Source organism: Triticum urartu, chromosome 5, assembly GCF_003073215.2.
Source record: "Triticum urartu cultivar G1812 chromosome 5, Tu2.1, whole genome shotgun sequence".
Taxonomy (NCBI): domain Eukaryota; kingdom Viridiplantae; phylum Streptophyta; class Magnoliopsida; order Poales; family Poaceae; genus Triticum; species Triticum urartu.
The window spans coordinates 315,001,018-315,026,812 of NC_053026.1; positions in this window are offsets into that span (position 1 = coordinate 315,001,018).

The following is a 25,795-nucleotide window of genomic DNA, read 5'->3' on the forward strand; positions in this document are numbered from 1 at the left end:
TGGATAGTCCAATATGTGTTATTTGGCTTCTCCTCAGGCATCTGCAACTCTATCCAATCATTGATAAAATCCACAGGTGCTTGAGACTTGATGGCTGTATGAGGCACATACTTTAAACCATGAGGTCCAAGCTCAATGGCCCACTTGGCTATCCGACCTATGCCTTCTCTGCTTTGAATGATATCCCCAAATGGGGCAGAACTGACCACAGTGATAGGATGACCGAGGAAATACTTCTTCAGCTTCCGGCTATCCATAAAAACCCCGTATACAAGCTTATGCCAATGTGGATACCTCTGTTTGGACTCAATAAGGACCTAAATGATGTAATAAACCGGCTATTGAACCGGATATTCTTTGCCTGCTTCCTTCCTTTCCACCACAATGGCTACACTAATAGCTCGGCTATTGGCAGCCACATATAACAGCAAAGGCTCCTTGTCAATGGGAGCAACAAGAACGGGCGGCTCAGCCAACTGTTTCTTCAAATCCTCAAATGCTTGATTAGCAGCATCACTCCAAACAAAGCGATCTGTCTTCTTCATCATCTGATAAAGAGGTATAACTTTCTCACCCAACCGGCTTACGAACCGGCTTAAGGCCACAAGACGACCTGCCAAACGCTGGACATCGTTAATACATGCCGGTTTAGCCAGAGAGGTGATAGCCTTTATCTTCTCCGGGTTAGCTTCAATACCTCGTTCAGAAACCAGAAAACCTAAAAGCTTACCAGCTGGCACAGCAAAGACACACTTGGCCGGGTTAAGCATCATCTTGTCGACCCGGAGATTGTCAAAGGTTTCTTTCAAATCATCAATCAGGGTCTCCTTCTTCTTGGACTTCACCACAATGTCATCCACATAAGCATGAACATTATGCCCGATTTGATTGTGAAGACAATTTTGCACACACCGTTGGTAAGTCGCCTGGGCACTCTTGAGCCCAAAAGGCATGGACATACAGCAAAAGGCTCCAAACGGAGTAATGAAAGCTCTCTTCTCCTAGTCCTTGACTTCCATCTTGATCTGATGATAACCAGAATTGTATCATCCCAAATTTTCAATTTGGAAAGTTATACATAGGTCATCATATGCACAACATATTTATTTTGCATTTTGGTTTTTGATCCTAGGAATTCTAAGCAACTCAAGGATCCATGGAGAGAGTTGGGGATTTCGTATCATTTTCGTATTTGAATTTTCTCAAATATTGAAAAGAGGATCATTTTGGTTTTAATTATTTTTCTCTCCGAAAATATTTCCAATATAAAAGTAAAGAGCGGAGATAAAATGACTTCTCTAAATAAAAGAAATATTGGAGGAAAACATTAAAATCAAATAGTTATTTTATTTGGATTTTTATTGCTATTTTATTTGAATTAGAAAAATATGCATTTTTAAAAAATGCATTTTAGGCCAAGAAAATGTTCACTGTGTTCTAAATATCTTATTTAGACGGTGAAAATTGTTTTTGGCATTTTTAGAATTTTTTTATTTTTATTTAGGATTTTTTGTTCGGCGGAATTTTATTTTTTAAAAAAAGTCCTGGACCGAACTGGGCCAAAGGCCCAACCGGCCCAGCCGCTGCCGCCGCCTTCCCCGCATGCCGCCGCGCCTCACCAGGACTCTGGGGGAGTCCGAGCCCTGCCCGACGCCGGCCGACCCCCTCTCCAAGTCAGACCTCGCCGCCACCTCTTCCCCCCCTTTAAATAGCCACCCAGGGCCCCCCTTGGACCCCGAGCCGCACAGCCGCATAACCGCACACCGCCGCCGCACTTCGCCGATGTCGCCGCTACCTGGCCGCGCTACTGCCCCGCCTCCGCCTCGCCTCGCCGGAGCTGCCGGACCTCGCCGATCTCGCCGCCGGGTTTTTTCCGGTTTAGGTATAAAACTGCCCGGTTTTTATTAAACCGTAGTTTCGGTTTTTTATTAGATCGGTTCGGTTTTTCCCGGTTCAGGTTACTTTGCGAACGTTCGTTTGTTAGTTTGTTTTAACGAACGAATTCGCCCGTTCATCTCTGTTAGCGGACATTCATCCGATAGATTTTTATTTTTTTGTTTATTTTCGGCCAGGGACCAATCCGCGATTATTTTTATCGCAGATTAGCCCCTAATCTTCAAACCCTCGCAACTTTTTAACCGTTCGTCCAAATCTAGTGAACCAACGCCAAAATCTTCGTCTCGAGCCCCTCTTTCCGGTTAAACAACTTGAACAAGATTTTGACAATTTAAAATTTGGTTTCAAGCAGATTTGAATTCGAAGTTCTTTTGATCATAGTTTCAGTTCCGTAGCTCCGATTCGATTGATTCTTTTTGCGAATCGAAGCTCTTCAGTTGGACTTTCAGATTGGATCTTCTTATTTGAGTTTTACCCTTACATCTATGATTGAGTGCTTATGTATGCTATTGTTTGTTTGCGATAGAATTCCCGGAGTGCGAAGCGTGCTACTATGAGTCTCTAGGGTTTGTAGATCGTCAGCAAGGCAAGTAACACATTGATCATAATCTTTTCATACCTGGTTTTTATGCATTAGTTACAATCCCCAAACACTGCGTGGTTAGGTTGTGATTAACTTGTGGGTATTGGGAAGTAGATGATGAGGTAGAACCTATTGCCTTTTTATTATCAAACCCTGGGAGTTACTCATACGTTATGCTTATATTGCCATGCTATGCTCGTAGACGTGGATTGGGTTTGAGTGTATCCATGACATATGTGAGATTGTTAATTAATGGTTAACTTAAGGTGGCTACTTAAACACACATCTGGGTGGATTGGTTGCGGGCACCTGGAGAATCCAGTGTTGTCCTAGGATATCCTGGAGTACCCATGTGATCATCCTATGGTCCTCCACCAGCCATATATGCATGTAGTGATAGTATTTATCCTGTTCATTGCTCTATTGTGTTATATTGCCAGCATATTCCATGTGCTGACCCATTTCGGGCTGCAACATATCATGTTGCAGACTTTTCAGACAAAGAGTAAGGTGCGCTAGGTCGCTGTCGTGCACTCAACTATGTCGTTGGAGTTGATGGACTCACTTTATCTTCTGAGCCTTCCGCTGTTATCTTATTTAGATGGCCTTAACCCATATTATTGTAATAAGTTCTCTTTTGAGACATTCGATGTAATAAGTGTGTGATTGCTACTCTATTATAAATCCTTCGAAGTACTGTGTGTGTCAGCATTACCGATCCCGGGATGACACTTATGCACAGAGATTTGACCGTTTGAGGTCGGATCGCTACAAGAATAAGCATCCAAAAAGCTTAGACGCTCACAACCCGTCGTAGCATCAATAATTTGATCAATACGGGGGAGATCAAAGGGATCATCCGGACAAGCTTTGTTTAAGTCCGTGTAGTCCACACACATACGCCATGTGTCGTTCTTCTTAAGCACCAACACCGGGTTAGCCAACCACTCAGGATGAAAAACTTCAACAATAAACCCAGCCGCCAAGAGCCGGGCCACTTCTTCACCAATGGCCTTACGCCTCTCTTCGTTAAAATGACGAAGGAATTGCTTGACCGGCTTAAACTTCGGATCAAATATTAAGAGTGTACTCGGCGAGTTCCATCGGTACATCTGGCATGTCAGAAGGTTTCCATGCAAAGATGTCCCGGTTCTCACGGATGAACACGATGAGCGCGCCTTCCTATTTCGGATCCAGATTAGCACTGATGCTGAACTACTTGGGTGAATTGCCAGGAACAAAATCAACTAGCTCAGTATCGTCTGCCGACTTAAACTTCAAGACCGGATCATGCTCTGTAGTTGGCTTTTTCAAAGACGTCATATCTACCGGGTCAACATTGTCCTTGTAGAACTTCAACTCCTCTGTCGCACAAACAGACTCAGCATAAGCAGCATCGCCTTCTTCACGCTCCAAGGCTATCTTGCGACTCCCATGTACTGTTATAGTGCCCTTGTGACCCAGCATTTTGAGCTACAGATATACATAACAAGGTCGTGCCATGAACTTGGCATAAGCCGGTCGCCCGAACAGAGCATGATAAGGGCTCTTGATTTGAACCACTTCAAAGGTCAACGTATCAGATCTGGAATCATACTCATCTCCAAAAGCAACTTCCAAAGATATCTTACCAACTAGATATGCCGACTTACCAGGTACCACACCGTGACAAACAATGTTTGACGGTTTAAGGTTTTTATCGGTCAACCCCATACGACGGAAAGTTTCATAGTAAAGGATATTAATGTTGCTGCCTCCATCCATGAGCACCTTAGTAAATTTGTATCCTCCAACCTGAGGCGCCACCACCAGCGCCAAATTACCCAGATTATCAACCCGGGGCGGGTGATCCTCACGACTCCAGACATTGGGCTGCTCAGACGGGAACCACCGGCTCAGTGGCGTTTACTGCCCTTTTATGAAGCTTCTGATCCCTCTTACATAAACTTGTGGTGAAGACATGGTACTGCCCACTATTCAATTGCTTCAGATTACTTTGATAACCAGATTGCTGCTGCTGATTTCCCTGACCAGACTGTTGATGATAACCACCCTGATTGCCTTGATTGCTTGGGTGACCCTAGAAACCGGAATTAGAACCGCCGCCGCCGTAACCCGGATAGTGAGAGCCGGAACCTGAGCCGCTGCCCGACCCATGATTGTCCTGGAACAAATTGGAATTTTTGAACTCCTTCATAATTTGGCAGTCTTTCCAAAGGTGACCGGATGGCCTTTCCCGCATACCATGCTTTGGGAAAGGCTCATTCATCATCTGCTCAAGATTGATAGATGTCCCTCCTGCCCGAGGAGGTGGCTTTCCCTTACGACGCTGACCATTATTCTGCGTGTTGGTATTGGCCACAAAATCTAAATTACCATCGGCCTTGCTCTTACCATTGCCCCCTCTGATTCGTCGGGTTATGATGCTGGCCCTTGGTGTTGCTACTCCTCTTTCCCTTTCCCATCTTTTTGTCATCAGACTCGGGGTCCTTGGTACTATCAGAGTCGGCATATTTAATCAGAGCTGCCATCAGCTCCCCCATGTCATTGTAGTGGCGCTTGAGTCGCCCTAGGTTCTGTTTAAGAGGCAAAAGGGCATTTTTCTCCAACATTAGGATCGCTGAGCCGGCATTAATGTTATCCAATGAGTGCAGGATGGCTTTGACCCGGCGCACCCAATGGGTCGTTGACTCGCCCTCTTCTTGGGCACAGGCATCCAAATCCACAATTGACATGGGCTGCTTGCACGTATCTTTAAAATTCTGGATGAACCGGGCCTTTAACTCGGCCCACAACCCAATGGAATTGGCAGGCAGTCCCTTTAGCCAAGTATGGGTCGTCCCCATCCAGCATTATGGTGAAGTACTTGGCACGCTCAGCATCGCTGACCTCCAACAGCTCCATGGCCATCTCGTAACTCTCAATCCATGCCTCAGGGGGTAAGTCGATTGTATAGTTAGGCACCTTACGAGGTCCTTTGAAATCCTTGGGCAAACGCTCATTCCGTAGAGCCGTTACTAAACATGGTATGCCCGTGGTTCTAGACGTCACGCCTGCCTCCACCAAAGTTGTTGGATGAGCCGTTTGCTGAACCGCTTGCTGAGCCGCCAGCTGAGCCTCTCGACATGCTCTGCCCTGGTCCACCAAATTCTGAGCACCATCACGCGCCGGGTCATGCCCACGAGGCTGGTTACGGTGCCTATCACTGCTTGAAACGGTCGGCGAGTCAATGTGCCTGCTATAACTCTGGCTTGGGCGAGGGGTTGAGTGAATCCTTTCACGACTGTAATAAGAAGCCTCCTGCTGCACCAATGCTGTCTGAAGAAGCTCTCTAGCCCTCCGCATTTCAACCGTAGATGGAGACTCGCCTTCAACTAGGAGAGCTGCCAATCGTGTCGCCGCATCGATCATATTATCCAAAAGGTTAGAATAATGACCCGGCGGCGTCGGTACGTACTGTGGCGGGGTATTATTCAGACGAGGCGGGTCTATCGTGCGTGGCTGAGCCGGTGCTCCAGTCCTAGGCATGGCTCTTGATACGTCTCCAACGTATCTATAATTTTTTATTGTTCCATGCTATTATATTATCTGTTTTGGATGTTTAATGGGCTTTACTATGCACTTTTATATTATTTTTGGGACTAACCTATTAACCGAAGGCCCAATGCAAATTGCTATTTTTTTTTGCCTATTTCAGTGTTTCGCAGAAAGGAATATCAAACAGAATCCAAACGGAATCAAACCTTCGCGAGGATCGTTTTTGGAACAAACACAATCCAGGAGACTTGGAGTGGACATCAAGGAAGCAGCGAGGAAGCCATGAGGCAGGAGGGTGCGCCCGAGGGGGTGGGCGCGCCCCCACCCTCGTGGGCCCCTCGCAGCAACACCGACCTCTTCGTTCGCCTATATATACTCTTATACCCTAAAACCTTTGGGGAGAGCCACGAAACACCTTTTCCACCACCGCAACCTTCTGTACCTGTGAGATCCCATCTTGGGGCCTTTTTTGGCGCTCCGCCAGAGGGGGATTCAATCACGGAGGGCTTCTACGTCAACACCATAGCCTCTCCGATGATGTGTGAGTAGTTTACCACAGAACTTCATGTCCATAGTTATTAGCTAGATGGCTTCTTCTCTCTCTTTGGATCTCTATACAAAATTCTCCTCAATCTTCTTGGAGATCTATTCGATGTAACTCTTTTTGCAGTGTGTTTGCCGAGATACGATGAATTGTGGGTTTATGAACTTGATTATCTATGAATATTATTTGATTCTTCTCTAAATTCTTATATGCGTGATTGGATATCTTTGCAAGTCTCTTCGAATTATCGGTTTGGTTTGGCCTACGAGATTGATCTTTCTTGCAATGGGAGAAGTGCTTAGCTTTGGGTTCAATCTTGCGGTGCTTGATCCCAGTGACAGAAAGGGAAACGACACGTGGTATTGTTGCCATCGAGGATAAAAAGATGGGGTTTATTTCATATTGCTTGAGTTTATCCCTCTACATCATGTCATCTTGCCTAACGTGTTACTCCGTTCTTATGAACTTAATACTCTAGATGCATGCTAGATAGCGGTTGATGTGTGGAGTAATAGTAGTAGATGGAGAATCGTTTCGGTCTACTTGTCACGGACGTGATGCCTATATTCATGATCATTGCCTTAGATATCATCATAACTATGCACTTTTCTATCAATTTTCTCGGTAGTAATTTGGTCACCCACTGTAATACATGCTATCTTGAGAGAAGCCACTAGTGAAACCTATGGCCCCCGGGTCTACTTTACATCATATAACTTTCCAATCTACAATTCTAGTTTACTATTTATTTTCCAATCTATACCATAAAAATACCAAAAATATTTATCTTATTATCTTTATCAGATCTCACTTTTGCAAGTGGCCGTGAAGGGATTGACAACCCCTTTATCGCGTTGGTTGCAAGGTTCTTGATTGTTTGTGCAGGTACTAGGCGACTTGCATGTAGTCTCCTACTGGATTGATACCTTGGTTCTCAAAAACTGAGTTAATACTTACGCTACTTTCATGCATCACCCTTTACTCTTCAAGGGAAAACCAACGCATGCTCAAGAGGTAGCAAGAAGGATTTCTGGTGCCGTTGCTGGGAAGATCTACGCCAAGTCAAGACACACCCAGTACCCATCACAAACTCTTATCCCTCACATTACATTATTTTCCATTTGCCTCTCGTTTTCCTCTCCCCCACTTCACCTTTGCCGTTTTATTCGCCCTTTTTCATTCGCCTCTTTTTGCTTGCTTCTTGTGTGTTCGCTCTATGTGTGATTTGTTGCAATCATGTCTGAAACTGGGGAGGTTATCATTGAAAAGGATAATAGTAACAATGGGGGAAACGTTGATGCTTTTGATGAAGAACCTACTACTTTACACACTAAAAAGTTTTGGATTGGTAGTGGTAATATTGTTGGAAAAGGAGTTATTGAAGATTTCTTTACTTGTGCTGGTGCCCTGCCCACTATGGAAGGGTCTATTCTCCATAGAACTAGTAGTCTTGCGGATGCTATATCTTTGCTCGTAGTTGAACTTGAAAGACAATTTATGCATATGCATCCTTGCATACAAAGGATTTTTCTAGATTTTTCCAACATTGAGCATTCTTCTGTTAAATGTGCAACAACTATCTTTTTGGCACATGAGTTCAGATTTATTATGAAAGAGGCCAAGGAATTTTTTGCTCATTATAGGGTGGATGCTGGCCGTCCACCCATGGAGGCTATCCTTTTTAATCAGGAAGATACAATGCGTTTACAATCTTTAGATCATATTTCTTATAGGGAAAATCTTAGAAAGAAGGTCCCTACCGATGTTCTAGTTAATAGAATTTTTGACCTTAATGATAATGTTGCTATTTAGAACAATGGGCTAGGTTTCTCTCTTGAACATAGGCTCATGACATTTTGCCAAAAGAATGCTTATAATGATGAATTGGTTGTGCAATATGAGGGGCCAAAGGAGGAACCAATACCTCCCGAGCTTGATCTTGGGGACTTTTGTCCCATTAAATTTAGCCCTTTCGATTACTTTTGCCTGCCGCAAAGAAAGCTTGCTGCTGAATGTAGGGAGTATGAGATGAGTTTTCGCGATTTGCCTTATCATTACAGTAATGCCTAGATCTATTCTTGTTTTTATGCCTAGCTAGGGGTGTTAAATGATAGTGCTTGTTGGGAGGCTGATACGTCTCCAACGTATCTATAATTTTTGATTGCTCCATGCTATTATATTATCTATTTTGGATGTCAATGGGCTTTATTTTACACTTTTATATCATTTTTGGGACTAACCTACTAATCGGAGGCCCAGCCCAAATTGCTGTTTTTTGCCTATTTTAGGGTTTCGAAGAAAAGGAATATCAAACGGAGTCCAAACGGAATGAAACCTTCGGGAACGTGATTTTCTCAACAAACGTAATCTAGGAGACTTGGAGTGGGCGTTAAGAAACAACGGAGGAGGCCACGAGGCAGGGGGCGCGCCCTCCACCCTCGTGGGCCCCTCGTTGCTCGACTAACGTACTTCTTCCTCCTATATAACTCCACGTACCCCCAAACATCCAGGAGCACCATGAAAACCTAATTCCACCGCTGCAACCTTCTGTACCCGAGAGATCCCATCTTGGGGCCTTTTCCGGAGCTCCACCAGAGGGGGCATTGATCATAGAGGGCCTCTACATCAACTCCATGGCCTCTCCGGTGATGTGTGAGTAGTTTACTTCAGACCTTCGGGGTCCATAGTTATTAGCTAGATGTCTTCTTCTCTCTCTTTGGATCTAAATACAAAGTTCTCCTCGATCTTCTTGGAGATCTATTCGATGTAATCTTCTTTTGCGGTGTGTTTGTCGAGATCCGATGAATTGTGGGTTTATGATGCAGTTTATCTATGAACAATATTTGATTCTCCTCTGAATTCTTTTATGTATGATTGGTTTATATTTGCAAGTCTCTTCGAATTATCAGTTTGGTTTGGCCTACGAGATTGATCTTTCTTGCAATGGGAGACGTGCTTAGCTCTGGGTTCAATCTTGCGGTGTTCGATCCCAGTGACAGAAAGGGAACCGACACGTATTGTATTGTTGCCATCGAGGATAAAAGGATGGGGTTTATATCATATTGCATGAGTTTATCCCTCTACATCATGTCATCTTCCTTAAAGCATTACTCTGTTCTTATGAACTTAATACTCTAGATGCATGATGGATAGCGGTCGATGTCTGGAGTAATAGTAGTAGATGCAGAATCGTTTCGGTCTACTTGTTGCGGATGTGATGCCTATATACATGATCATACCTAGATATTCTCATAATTATTCGCTTTTCTATCAATTGCTCGACAGTAATTTGTTCACCCACCGTAATACTTATGCTCTTGAGAGAAGCCACTAGTGAAACCTATGGCCCCCGGGTCTATCTTCTATCATATTAATCTTCCAACACTTAGTTATTTCCTTTGCCATTTATTTTACTTTGCATCTTTATTTCTCTTTATCGTAAAAATACCAAAAATATTATCTTATCATATCTATCAGATGTCACTCTCGTAAGTGACCGTGAAGGGATTGACAATCCCTTTATCGCGTTGGTTGTGAGGTTCTTATTTGTTTGTGTAGGTGCGTGGGACTCGAGCGTGATCTCCTACTGGATTGATACCTTGGTTCTCAAAAACTGAGGGAAATACTTACGCTACTTTACTGCATCACCCTTTCCTCTTCAAGGGAAAACCAACGTAGTGCTCAAGAGGTAGCAAGAAGGATTTCTAGCGCCATTGCCGGGGAGATTCGCGCCAAGTCAAGTCAAGCACAAGTCAAGACATACCAAGTACCCATCACAAACTCTTATCCCTCGCATTACATTATTTGCCATTTGCCTCTCATTTTCCTCTCCCCCACTTCACCCTTGCCGTTTTATTCGCCCTCTTTTTCTCTCTCCCTCTCTTTCTGTTCCCCTTCTCTTTTTCTATTTGCCTTTTTGCCCATTTCTTGTTTGCTCGTGTGTTGGATTGCTTGCTTGTCACGATGGCTCAAGATAATACTAAATTGTGTGACTTTGCCAATACCAACAATAATGATTTTATTAGCACTCCGATTGCTCCTCTTACCGATGTTGTATCTTGTGAAATTAATACTGCTTTGCTGAATCTTGTCATGAAAGATCCGTTTTCTGGCCTTCGTAGTGAAGATGCCGCTACCCATCTAAACAACTTTGTTGATTTGTGTGATATGCAAAAGCAGAAAGATGTGAACAATGATATTGTTAAATTGAAGCTATTTCCTTTTTCCCTTAGTGATCGTGCTAAAGCTTGGTTTTCGTCTTTGCCTAAAAATAGTATCGATTCATGGAATAAGTGCAAAGATGCTTTTATCTCTAAGTATTTTCCTCCCGCTAAGAACATCTCTCTTAGAAACGATATTATGAATTTTAAGAAACTTGATCATGAACATGTTGCACAATCTTGGGAGAGGATGAAATCAATGATACGTAATTGCCCATCACATGGTTTGAATTTATGGATGATTATACAGAATTTTTATGCCGGATTGAATTTTGCTTCTAGAAATCTTTTAGATTCGGCCGCGGGAGGCACTTTTATGGAAATCACTTTAGGAGAAGCTACCAAATTCCTAGATAATATTATGGTTAATTATTCTCAATGGCACACTGAAAGATCTAATAGTAAAAAAGTTCATGCAATTGAAGAGATGAATGTTTTGAGTGGAAAGATGGATGAACTTATGAAATTGTTTGCTAATAAGAGTGCTCCTACTGATCCTAATGATATGCCTTTGTCTACTTTGATTGAGAATAATAATGAATCTATGGATGTGAATTTTGTTGGTAGGAACAATTTTGGTAATAACGTTGTATAGAGGTAATTTTAATCCTAGGCCGTTTCCTAGCAATTCCTCTAATAATTATGGTAATTCCTACAACAATTCTTATGGAAATTATAATAAGATGCCCTCTTATTTTGAATCTAGTATTAAATAATTTATTACTTCACAAAAGAGTTTCAATGCTTTGATTGAAGAAAAATTGCTTAAGATTGATGAGTTGGCTAGGAACGTTGATAGAATTTCTCTTGATGTTGATTCTTTGAAACTTAGATCTATTCCACCTAAGCATGATATCAATGAGTCTCTCAAATCCATGAGAATTTCCATTGATGAGTGCTAAGAAAGAACCGCTAGGATGCGTGCTAAGAAAGATTGCTTTGTGAAAGCGTGTTCTTCTAGTTTTCATGATAATAAGGATGAAGATCTAAAAGTGATTGATGTGTCCCCTATTAAATCTTTGTTTTGAAATATGAATCTTGATAATTATGGGCTTGAAGATGAGCCACCTTTACCTAGAAGGCGTTCCAAAAATTTGGAGTTTTTAGATCTAGATGAAAAAATTGTTAAAAGTGGGATTGAAGAGATTAAAACGTTAGATATCAATGAACCCACTATCTTGGATTTCAAGGAATTTAATTATGATAATTTATCTTTGATAGATTGTATTTCCTTGTTGCAATCCATGCTAAATTCTCCTCATGCTTATAGTCAAAATAAAGCTTTTACTAAACATATCATTGATGCTTTGATGCAATCTTATGAAGAAAAAGTTGAGTTGGAAGTTTCTATCCCTAGAAAACTTTATGATGAGTGGGAACCTACAATAAAAATTAAAATTAAAGATCATGAGTGTTATGCTTTTGTGTGATTTGGGTGCTAGTGTTTCCACGATTCCAAAAACTTTGTGTGATTTGTTAGGTTTCTGTGATTTTGATGATTGTTCTTTAAACTTGCACCTTGCGGATTCCACTATTAAGACACCTATGGAAAGAATTAATAATGTTCTTATTGTTGCAAATAGGAACTATGTGCCCATAGATTTCATTGTTCTTGACATAGATTGCAATCCTTCATGTCCTATTATTCTTGGTAGACCTTTCCTTAGAACGATTAGTGCAATTATTGATATGAAGGAAGGGAATATTAAATTCCAATTTCCATTAAGGAAAGGCATGGAACACTTACCTAGAAAGAAATTTAAATTACCATATGAATCTATTATGAGAGCCACTTATGGATTGCCTACTAAAGATGGCAATACCTAGATCTATCCTTGCTTTTATGCCTAGCTAGGGGCGTTAAACGATAGCGCTTGTTGGGAGGCAACCCAATTTTATTTTTATTCCTTGATTTTTGTTCCTGTTTAGTTATAAATAATTTATCTATCCTCTGTTTTGGTTGTGTTTTTTGTGTTTAATTACTGTTTGTGCCAAGTAGAACCGTTGGGAAAACTTGGGGCAAGTCTTTTTGCTCTTGCTGTAAAAAACAGAAACTTTAGCGCTCACGAGAATTGCTACCATTTTTATTTGGAAAGTGATATTTAGTTAATTATTTTTTCAGATTATTAATAGATAAATTTCTCACGTCCAGAAATTTATTTTAGAATTTTTGGGGTTACATAAGTTTGCGTTAGCTACAGATTACTACATACTGTTCTGTTTTTGACAGATTCTGTTTTTCGTGTGTTGTTTGCTTATTTTGATGAATCTATGGCTAGTAAAAGAGTTTATAAACCATAGAGAAGTTGGAATACAGTATGTTTAACACCAATATAAATCAATAACTAGTTAACTACAGTACCTTGAAGTGGTGTTTTGTTTTCTTTCGCTAACGGAGCTCACGAGATTTTCTATTTTGAGTTTTGTGTTGTGAAGTTTTCAAGTTTTGGGTAAAGATTTGATGGATTATGGAACAAGGAGTGGCAAGAGCCTAAGCTTGGGAATGCCCATGGCACCCCAAGGTAAAATTCAAGGACACCGAAAAGCCTAAGCTTGGGGATCCCCCGTAAGGCATCCCCTCTTTCGTCTTCGTCTATCTGTAACTTTACTTGGAGCTATATTTTTATTCACCACATGATATGTGTTTTGCTTGGAGCGTCTTGTATGATTTGAGTCTTTTCCTTTTAGTTTACCACAATCATCCTTGCTGTACACACCTTTTGAGAGAGACTCACATGATTGGGAATTTATTAGAATACTCTATGTGCTTCACTTATATCTTTTGAGCTATATAGTTTTTGCTCTAGTGCTTCACTTATATCTTTTAGAGCACGGCGGTGGTTTTGTTTTATAGAAACTATTGTTCTCTCATGCTTCACTTATATTATTTTGAGAGTCCTTTAGAACAACATGGCAATAATATAAACTTTCATACAAGTGCATTGAATACTATGAGAAGTTTGTGAAGGAAATATGCCCTAGAGGCAATAATAAAGTATTATTTATTTCCTTATTTCATGATAAATGTTTATTATTCATGCTAGAATTGTATTAACCAGAAACATAATACATGTGTGAATACATAGACAAACATAGTGTCACTAGTATGCCTCTACTTGACTATCTCATTAATCAAAGATGGTTAAGTTTCCTAACTATAGACATGAGTTGTTATTTGATCAATGAGATCACATCATTAGGAGAATGATGTGATTGACTTGACCCATTCCGTTAGCTTAGCACTTGATCGTTTCTTTACTGCTATTGCTTTCTTCATGACTTATACATGTTCTTATGACTATGAGATTATGCAACTCTCGAATACCGGAGGAACACTTTGTGTGCTACCAAAAGTCACAACATAAATGGGTGATTATAAAGGTGCTCTACAGGTGTCTCCAATGGTACTTGTTGAGTTGGCATAGATCAAGATTAGGATTTGTCACTCCGATTGTCGCAGAGGTATCTCTGGGCCCTCTTGGTAATACACATCACTATAAGCCTTGCAAGCATGATAACTAATGAGTTAGTTACGGGATGATGTATTACGGAACGAGTAAAGAGACTCGCCGGTAACGAGATTGAACTAGGTATTGGGATACCGACGATCAAATCTCGGGCAAGTAACATACCGGTGACAAAGAGAACAATGTATAGTGTTGTGCGGTTTGACCAATAAAGATCTTCATAGAATATGTAGGAACCAATATGAGCATCCAGGTTCCGCTATTGGTTATTGACCAAAGACGTGTCTCGGTCATGTCTACATAGTTCTTGAACCCGTAGGGTCCGCACGCTTAAAGTTCTGTGACGATCGGTTTTATGAGTTTATATGTTTTGATGTACCGAAGGTAGTTCAAAGTCCCGGATGTGATCACGGACATCACAAGGAGTCTCAAAATGGTCGAGACATAAAGATTTATATTGGAAGCCTATATTTGGATATCGGAAGTGTTTCGGGTGAAATCGGGATTTTACCAGACCGCCCGGAGTTACCGGAACCCCCCGGGGGTTTAATGGGCCAAGATGGGCCTTCATGGAGAAGAGGAGGGGCGGCCAGGGCAGGCCGCACGCCCCCTCTCCCTCTAGTCAGAATTGGACAAGGAGGGGGGCGGCTGTAGGATCGAAAATATGTCTAGAGGGGGGGTGATTAGACTACTTGACCAAATAAAAACTTAACCTTTTCCCAATTTTAGTTCTTGACAGATTTTAGCTAATTTAGGACAAGTCAAGCAATCATCACATGATTCAAGCAAGCATGCAAAGAGTATATAGGCAGCGGAAAGTAAAGCATGCAACTTGCAAGAATGTAAAGGGAAGGGTTCGGAGAATTCAAACGCAATTGGAGACACGGATGTTTTTCCCGTGGTTCGGATAGGTGGTGCTATCCTACATCCACGTTGATGGAGACTTCAACCCACGAAGGGTAACGGTTGCGCGAGTCCACACAGGACTCCACCCAAGGGTAACGGTTGCGCGAGTCCACACAGGGCTCCACCCACGAAGGGTCCACGAAGAAGCAACCACCCACAAAGGGTCCACGAAGAAGCAACCTTGTCTATCCCACCATGGCCATCGCCCACACAGGACTTGCCTCACTAGCGGTAGATCTTCACGAAGTAGGCGATCTCCTTGCCCTTACAAACTCCTTGGTTCAACTCCACAATCTTGTCGGAGGCTCCCAAGTGACACCTAGCCAATCTAGGAGACACCACTCTCCAAGAAGTAACAAATGGTGTGTAGGTAATGAACTCCTTGCTCTTGTGATTCAAATGATAGTCTCCCCAACACTCAACTCTCTCTCATAGGATTTGGATTTGGTGGAAAGAAGATTTGAGTGGAAAGCAACTTGGGAAGGCTAGAGATCAAGATTCATATGGTAGGAATGGAATGTCTTGGTCTCAACACATGAGTAGGTGGTTCTCTCTCAGGACATATGAGTTGGAATGGTGTGTGTGTTCTGATAGCTCTCTCTACGAATGAAGAGGAGGTGGAGGGGTATATATAGCCTCCACACAAAATCCAACCGTTACACAGTTTTCCAATCTCGGTGGGACCGAATCAATAAACTCGGTCGGACCGAAAAGGTAAACCTAGTGACCGTTAGAGATTTTCAGTGGGACTGACATGCAACTCGGTAGGACCGATATGGTTAGGGTTTGGGCATAACGTAATCTCGGTGAGACCGATTACACAAACTCGGTGAGACAGAATTTGGTAATTAGCTAACCAGAGAGTTGGTCAGGCAAACTCGGTGGGACCGATTTGCTCTTTCGGTGAGACTGAGTGGAACTCGGTGAGAACGAAAAGTTACAAAGGGGAAACACTGAGTTTACATTGCAATCTCGGTGGGACCGATTCGCTCTTTCAGTGGGACCGAAAAGTTATGAAAGGGAAACAGAGAGTTTGCAACCCCATCTCGGTGAGACCGAGATCCTTATCAGTAGAACCGAATTGCTAGGGTTTGGCAGTGGCTTATGACAAATGGAACTCGGTGGCGCCGGATAGGAGGAATCGGTAGGACCGAGTTTGGCTTAGGGTTTAGGTCATATGTGGAAGTGGGAAAGTAGCTGAGGGTTTTGGAGCATATCACTAAGCACATGAAGCAAGAGGCTCATTAAGCAACACCTCATCCCTCCTTGATAGTATTGGCTTTTCCTATGGACTCAATGTGATCTTGGATCACTAAAATATAAAATGAAGAGTCTTGAGCTTTTGAGCTTGAGCCAATCCTTTGTCCTTAGCATTTTGAGGGTTCCACTTTCACATCCATGCCATGCCAATCATTGAGCTTTCCTGAAATAATCATCTTGGAATAGCATTAGCTCAATGAGCTATATGTTGTTATGAATTACCAAAACCACCTAGGGATAGTTGCACTTTCAGCGGCGCCCCCCTTTCCTTCCTCTCTCCCTCCTCCTTCCCCCTTCTCCTACTCCAACTAGGAAAGGAGGGGGTCGGAGTAGGACTCCTCCTGGCGCGACTCCTCCTGGCCGGCCGCCTCTCCCCTCTTGCTCCTTTATATACGGGGGCAGGGGGGCACCTCTAGACACACAAGTTGATCACAGAGATCTCTCCAGCCGTGTGCGGTGCCCCCTCCACCATAATCCACCTCGGTCATACTGTAGCGGCGTTTAGGCGAAGCCCTGCTGCGGTAGCTTCATCAACATCGTCAGCACGCCATCGTGCTGATGAAACTCTTCCCCGAGCTCTACTGGATCGTGAGTTCACGGGACGTCACCGAGCTGAACGTGTGCTGAATGCGGAGGTGCCATACGTTCGGTACTGAGGATCGGCCGATTGTGAAGACGTACGACTACATCAACCGCGTTGTCATAACGCTTCCGCTTAACGGTCTACGAGGGTACGCGGACGACACTCACCCCTCTTGTTGCTATGCATCACCATGATCCTGCGTGTGCATAGGATTTTTTTTTGAAATTACTACGTTCCCCAACAGTGGCATCCGAGCCTGGTTTTATGCGTTGATGTTATATGCACGAGTAGAACACAAGTGAGTTGTGGGTGATACAAGTCATACTGCTTACCAGCATGTCATAATTTGGTTCGGCGGTATTGTTGGATGAAGCGGCCCGGGCCGACATTACGCGTACGCTTAAACGAGACTGGTTCTACTGACGTGCTTTGCACACAGGTGGCTGGCGGGTGTCAGTTTCTCCAACTTTAGTTGAACCGAGTGTGGCTACGCCCGGTCATTGATAAGGTTAAAACATCACCAACTTGACGAACTATCATTGTGGTTTTGATGCGTAGGTAAGAACGGTTCTTGCTCAGCCCGTAGCAGCCACGTAAAACATGCAACAACAAAGTAGAGGACGTCTAACTTGTTTTTGCAGGGCATGTTGTGATGTGATATGGTCAAGACATGATGCTATATTTATTGTATGAGATGATCATGTTTTGTAACGGAGTTATCGGCAACTGGCAGGAGCCATATGGTTGTAGCTTTATTTTATGCAATGCAATCGCCCTGTAATTGCTTTACTTTATCACTAAGCGGTAGCGATAGTCGTAGAAGCAATAGTTGGCGAGACGACAACGATGCTACGATGGAGATCAAGGTGTCGCACCGGTGACGATGGTGATCATGACGGTGCTTCGGAGATGGAGATCACAAGCACAAGATGATGATGGCCATATCATATCACTTATATTGATTGCATGTGATGTTTATCCTTTATGCATCTTATTCTGCTTTGTTTGACGGTAGCATTATAAGATGATCTCTCACTAAATTTCAAGATATAAGTGTTCTCCCTGAGTATGCACCGTTGCCAAAGTTCGTTGTGCCGAGACACCACGTGATGATCGGGTGTGATAAGCTCTACGTCCATCTACAACAGCTGCAAGCCAGTTTTGCACACGCAGAATACTCGGGTTAAACTTGACGAGCCTAGCATATGCAGATATGGCCTCGGAACACTGAGACCGAAAGGTCGAGCATGAATCATATAGTAGATATAATCAACATAGTGATGTTCACCATTGAAAACTACTCCATTTCACATGATGATCGGTTATGGTTTAGTTGATATGGATCACGTGATCACTTAGATGATTAGAGGGATGTCTATCTAAGTGGGAGTTCTTAAGTAATATGATTAATTGAACTTAAATTTATCATGAACTTAGTACCTGATAGTATTTTTTGCTTATCTATGTTGTTGTAGATACATGGCCCGTGTTGTTGTTCTGTTGAATTTTAATGCGTTCCTTGAGAAAGTAAAGTTGAAAGATGATGGTAGCAATTACACGGACTGGGTCCGTAACTTGAGGATTATCCTCATTGTTGCACAGAAGAATTACGTCCTGGAAGCACCGCTGGGTGCCAGGCCTGCTGCAGATGCTGCTGACAATGTTAAGAACATTTGGCAGAGTAAAGCTGATGACTACTCGATAGTTCGGTGTGCCATGCTTTACGGCTTAGAACCGGGGCTTCAACGACGTTTTGAACGTCATGGAGCATATGAGATGTTCCAGGAGTTGAAGTTAATATTTCAAGCAAATGCCCGGATTGAGAGATATGAAGTCTCCAATAAGTTCTATAGCTGCAAGATGGAGGAGAATAGTTCTGTCAGTGAGCATATACTCAAAATGTCTGGGTATCATAATCACTTGACTCAACTGGGAGTTAATCTTCCTGTTGATAGTGTCATTGACAAAGTTCTTCAATCACTGCCACCAAGCTACAAAAGCTTCGTGATGAACTATAATATGCAAGGGATGAATAAGACTATTCCCGAGCTCTTCGCGATGCTAAAGGCTGCGGAGGTAGAAATCAAGAAGGAGCATCAAGTGTTGATGGTCAATAAGACCACCAGTTTCATGAAAAGGGGCAAAGGGAAGAAGAAGGGGAACTTCTAGAAGAACGGCAAACAAGTTGCTGCTCAGGAGAAGAAACCCAAGTCTGGACATAAGCCTGAGACTGAGTGCTTCTACTGCAAACAGACTGGTCACTGGAAGCGGAACTGCCCCAAGTATTTGGCGGATAAGAAGGATGGCAAGGTGAACAAAGGTATATATGATATACATGTTATTGATGTGTACCTCACCAGAGCTCATAGTAGCACCTGGGTATTTGATACTGGTTCTGTTGCTAATATTTGTAACTCGAAACAGGGACTACGGATTAAGCGAAGACTGGCTAAGGACGAGGTGACGATGCGCGTAGGAAATGGTTCCAAAGTCGATGTGATCGCCGTCGGCACGCTACCTCTACATCTACCTTCGGGGTTAGTTTTAGACCTATATAATTGTTATTTGGTGCCAGCGTTAAGCATGAACATTATATCTGGATCTTGTTGATGTGAGACGGTTATTCATTTAAATCATAGAATAATGGTTTTTCTATTTATATGAGTAATATCTTTTATGGTCATGCACCCTTAAAGAGTGGTCTATTCTTGTTGAATCTCGATAGTAGTGATACACATATTCATAATGTTGAAGCCAAAAGATGCAGAGTTGATAATGATAGTGCAACTTATTTGTGGCACTACCGTCTGGGTCATATTGGTATAAAACGCAAGAAGAAACTCCATACTGATGGACTTTTGGAATCACTTGATTATGAATCACTTGGTACTTGCAAACCATGCCTTATGGGTAAGATGACTAAAACGCCGTTCTTCGAAACTATGGAGTGAGCAACAGATTTGTTGGAAATCATACATACTGATGTATGTGGTCCGATGAATATTGAGGCTCGCGGAGGGTATCGTTATTTTCTCACCTTCATAGATGATTTGAGCAGATATGGGTATATCTACTTAATGAAACATAAGTCTGAAACATTTCAAAAGTTCAAACAATTTCAGAGTGAAGTGGAAAATCATCGTAACAAGAAAATAAAGTTTCTGCGACCTGATCGTGGAGGAGAAATTTTGAGTTACGAGTTTGGCCTACATTTGAAACAATGTGGAATAGTTTCGCAACTCACGCCACCCAGAACACCACAACGTAATGGTGTGTTCGAACATCGTAATCGTACTTTACTAGATATGGTGCGATCTATGATGTCTCTTGCTGATTTACCGCTATCATTTTGGGGTTATGCTTTAGAGACGGATGCATTCATGATAAATAGGGCACCATCAAAATCCGTTGAGACGACGCCTTATGAACTATGGTTTGGCAAGAAACCAAAGTTGTCGTTTCTTAAAGTTTGGGGCTGCGATGCTTATGTGAAAAAGCTTCAACCTGATAAGCTCGAACCCAAATTGGAGAAATGTGTCTTCATAGGATACCTAAAGGAAACTATTGGGTACACCTTCTATCACAGATCCGAAGGCAAGATATTCGTTGCTAAGAATGGATCCTTTCTAGAGAAGGAGTTTCTCTCGAAAGAAGTGAGTGGGAGGAAAGTAGAACTTGATGAGATAATTATATCTACTCCCTTATTGGAAAGTATTTCACCACAGAAACCGGTTCCTGTGACATCTACACCAATTAGTGAGGAAGCTAATGATGATGATCATGAAACTTCAGATCAAGTTACTACCGAACCTTGTAGGTCAACCAGAGCAATATCCGCACCAGAGTGGTACGGTAATCCAGTTCTGGAGGTCATGTTACTTGACCATGACGAACCTACGAACTATGAGGAAGCGATGATGAGCCCAGATTCCGCAAAATGGCTTGAAGCCATGAAATCTGAGATGGGATCCATGTATGAGAACAAAGTGTGGACTTTAGTTGACTTGCCCAATGATCGGCAAGCCATCAAGAATAAATGGATCTTCAAGAAGAAGACAGACGCTGACGGTAATGTTACTGTCTACAAAGCTCGACTTGTTGCGAAAGGTTTTCGACAAGTTCAAGGAATTGACTACAATGAGACCTTCTCACCCGTAGTGATGCTTAAGTCCGTCTGAATCATGTTAGCAATTGTCGCATTTTATGGTTATGAAATTTGGCAAATGGATGTAAAGACTGCATTCCTGAATGGATTTCTGGAAGAAGAGTTGTATATGATGCAACCTGAAGGTTTTATCAATCCAAAGGGAACTAACAAAGTGTGCAAGCTCCAGTGATCCATTTATGGACTGGTGCAAGCCTCTCGGAGTTGGAATAAACGTTTTGATAGTGTGATCAAAGCATATGGTTTTATACAGACTTTTGGAGAAGCCTGTATTTACAAGAAAGTGAGTGGGAGCTCTGTAGCATTTCTAATATTATATGTGGATGACATATTGCTGATTGGAAATGATATAGAATTTCTGGATAGCATAAAAGGATACTTGAATAAGAGTTTTTCAATGAAAGACCTCGGTGAAGGTGCTTATATATTGGGCATCAAGATCTATAGAGATAGATCAAGACGCTTAATTGGACTTTCACAAAGCACATACCTTGATAAAGTTTTGAAGAAGTTCAAAATGGTGTTACAGGTGTGAAGTTGAGTAAGACTCAATGTCCAACCACTGCAAAAGATAGAGAGAAAATGAAAAGTGTTCCCTATGCTTCAGCCATAGGCTCTATCATGTATGCAATGATGTGTACCAGACCTGATGTGTGCCTTGCTATTAGCCTAGCAGGGAGGTACCAAAGTAATCCAGGAGTGGATCAGTGGACAGCGATCAAGAACATTCTGAAGTACCTGAAAAGGACCAAGGATATGTTTCTCGTTTATGGAGGTGACAAAGAGCTCATCGTAAATGGTTACGTTGATGCAAGCTTTGACACTGATCCGGACGATTCTAAATCGCAAACCGGATACGTGTTTATATTAAATGGTGGAGCTGTCAGTTGGAGCAGTTCTAAACAGAGCGTCGTGGCGGGATCTACATGTGAAGCGGAGTACATTGCTGCTTCGGAAGCAGCGAATGAAGGAGTCTAGATGAAGGAGTTCATATCAGATCTAGGTGTCATACCTAGTGCATCGGGTCCAATGAAAATCTTTTGTGACAATACTTGTGCAATTGCCTTGGCAAAGGAATCCAGATTTCACAAGATAACCAAGCACATCAAGAGACGCTTCAACTCCATCCGGGATCAAGTCCAGGTGGGAGACATAGAGATTTGCAAGATACATACGGATCTGAATGTTGCAGACCCGTTGACTAAGCCTCTTCCACGAGCAAAACATGATCAGCACCAAGGCTCCATGGGTGTTAAAATCATTATTGTTTAATCTAGATTATTGACTCTAGTGCAAGTGGGAGACTGAAGGAAATATGCCCTAGAGGCAATAATAAAGTTATTATTTATTTCCTTATTTCATGATAAATGTTTATTATTCATGCTACAATTGTATTAACCGGAAACATAATACATGTGTGAATACATAGACAAACATAGTGTCACTAGTATGCCTCTACTTGACTAGCTCATTGATCAAAGATGGTTAAGTTTCCTAACCATAGGCATGAGTTGTTATTTGATCAATGAGATCACATCATTAGGAGAATGATGTGATTGACTTGACCCATTCCGTTAGCTTAGCACTTGATCGTTTGTTTACTGCTATTGCTTTCTTCATGACTTATACGTGTTCTTATGACTATGAGATTATGCAACTCCTGAGTACCGGAGGAACACTTTATGTGCTACCAAACATCACAACGTAACTGGGTGATTATAAAGGTGCTCTACAGGTGTCTCCGATGGTACTTGTTGAGTTGTCATAGATCAAGATTAGGATTTGTCACTCCAATTGTCGAAGAGGTATCTCTGGGCCCTCTCGGTAATACACATCAATATAAGCCTTGCAAGCATGATAACTAATGAGTTAGTTACGGGATGATGTATTATGGAACGAGTAAAGATACTCGCCGGTAACGAGATTGAACTAGGTATTGGGATACTGACGATCAAATCTCGGGCAAGTAACATACCGATGACAAAGAGAACAACATATAGTGTTGTGCGGTTTGACCGATAAAGATCTTCATAGAATATGTAGGAACCAATATGAGCATCCAGGTTCTGCTATTGGTTATTGACCGGAGATGTGTCTCGGTCATGTCTACATAGTTCTCGAACCCGTAGGGTCCGCACGCTTAAAGTTCTATGACGATCGGTTTTATGAGTTGATATGTTTTGATGTACCGAAGGTAGTTCGGAGTCCCGGATGTGATCACGAACATGACGAGGAGTCTCGAAATGGTCGAGACATAAAGATTTATATATTGGAAGCCTATATTCGGATATCGGAAGTGTCCGAGTGAAATCAGGATTTTACCAGAGTACCGGGGGTTACCGAAACCCCCCCCCCCCCGGGGGTTTAATGGGCCAAGATGGGCCTTAGTGGAGAAGAGGAGGGGCGGCCAGGGCAGGCCACGCGCCCCCTCTCCCTATAGTCCGAATTGGACAAGGAGGGGGGGCAGCGACCCCCTTTCCTTCCTCTCTCCCTCCTCCTTCCCCCTTCTCCTACTCCAACTAGGAAAGGAGGGATTCCTACTCCTGGTGGGAGTAGGAATCCTCCCGGCGCGCCCCCTCCTGGCCGGCCGCCTCTCCCCTTGCTCCTTTATATACGGGGGCAGGGGGCACCTCTAGACACACAAGTTGATCATAGAGATCTCTCCAGCCGTGTGTGGTGCCCCCCTACATCATAATCCACCTCGGTCATACTGTAGCGGCGTTTAGGCGAAGCCCTGTTGCGGTAGCTTCATCAACATCATCACCACGCCGTAGTGCTAACGAAACTCTTCCCCGAGCTCTACTAGATCGTGAGTTCGTGAGACGTCACCGAGCTCGTGTGCTGAACGCGGAGGTGCCGTACGTTCAGTACGGAGGATCGGTCGATCGTGAAGACGTACGACTACATCAACCGCGTTGTCATAACGCTTCCACTTAACGGTCTATGAGGGTACGTGGACGGCACTCTCCCCTCTCATTGCTATGCATCACCATGATCCTGCGTGTGTGTAGGAATTTTTTTGAGATTACTACGTTCGCCAATAGTTTGATACTTGATAATTGTTTTGAGATATGGATATGGTGATATTAGAGTCATGCTAGTTGAGTAATTGTGAATTTGAGAAATACTTGTGTTAAAGTTTGTGATTCCCGTAGCATGCACGTATGGTGAGCCGTTATGTGATGAAGTCGGAGCATGATTTATTTATTGATTGTCTTCCTTATGAGTGGCGGTCGGGGACGAGCGATGGTATTTTCCTACCAATCTATCCCCCTAGGAGCATGCGCGTAATACTTTGCTTTGATAACTTGTAGATTTTTGCAATAAGTATGTGAGTTCTTTATGGCTAATGATGAGTCCATGGATTATATGCACTCTCACCCTTCCACCATTGCTAGCCTCTCTAGTATCACGCAACTTTCGCCGGTACCTTAAACCCAACATATACCTTCCTCAAAACAGCCACCATACCTACCTATTATGGCATTTCCATAGCCATTCCGAGATATATTGCCATGCAACTTTCCATCGTTCCGTTATTATGACACGCTTCATCATTGTCATATTTCTTGCATGATCATGTAGTTGACATCGTATTTGTGGCAAAGCCACCGTTCATAATTTTCATACATGTCACTCATGCATCATTGCACATCCCGGTACATGATACATCCATTTTGCATCATGCTTTTATATCAATATTTATTGCATTATGGACTATTATTTCACTTTATGTCACAATACGTATGGCTATTCTCTCTTATTTTATAAGGTTTACATAAGGAGGGAGAATGTCGGCAGCTGGAATTCTGGGCTAGAAAAGGAGCAAATATTAGAGACCTATTCTGCGCAACTCCAAAAGTCCTGAAGCTCCACGGAACATCTTAAAATAAATAAAGAAAAATCCTCGCCAAAGATGAAGGCCAGGGGACCCACACCCTGCTCACGAGGGTGGGGGGCGCGGTCCCCCTCCTAGGGCGCGCCCCCTACCTCGTGGGCCCCATGGTGGCTCTCCGACGTCCATCTTCTCCTATATGAAGTCTTCCGATGAGAAAAAAAGAAGAAGGAAATTTTCGGGACGAGACTCCACCTCCACGAGGCGGAACCTTGGCGGATCCAATCTAGAGCTCCGGTAGAGCTGTTCTGCCGGGGATACTTCCCTCCCGGAGGGGGAAATCATCACCATCGTCATCACCAACGCTCCTCTCATCAGGAGAGGGCAATCTCCATCAACATCTTCACCAGCACCATCTCATCTCCAAACCCTAGTTCATCTCTTGTATCCAATTCTTGTCTCAAAGTCCGGGATTGGTGCTAGTAGGTTGCTAGTAGTGTTGATTACTCCTTGTAGTTGATGCTAGTTGGTTTATTTGGTGGAAGATCCTATGTTCAGATCCTATATGCATATTATTACCCCTCTGATTATGAACATGAATATGCTTTGTGAGTAATTACGTTTGTTCCTGAGGACAAGGGAGAAGTCTTGCTATTAGTAGTCATGTGAATTTGGTATTCGTTTGATATTTTGATAAGATGTATGTTGTCTAGCCTCTAGTGGTGTTATGTGAACATCGACTACATAACACTTCACCATTATTTGGGCCTAGAGGAAGGCATTGGGAAGTAATAAGTAG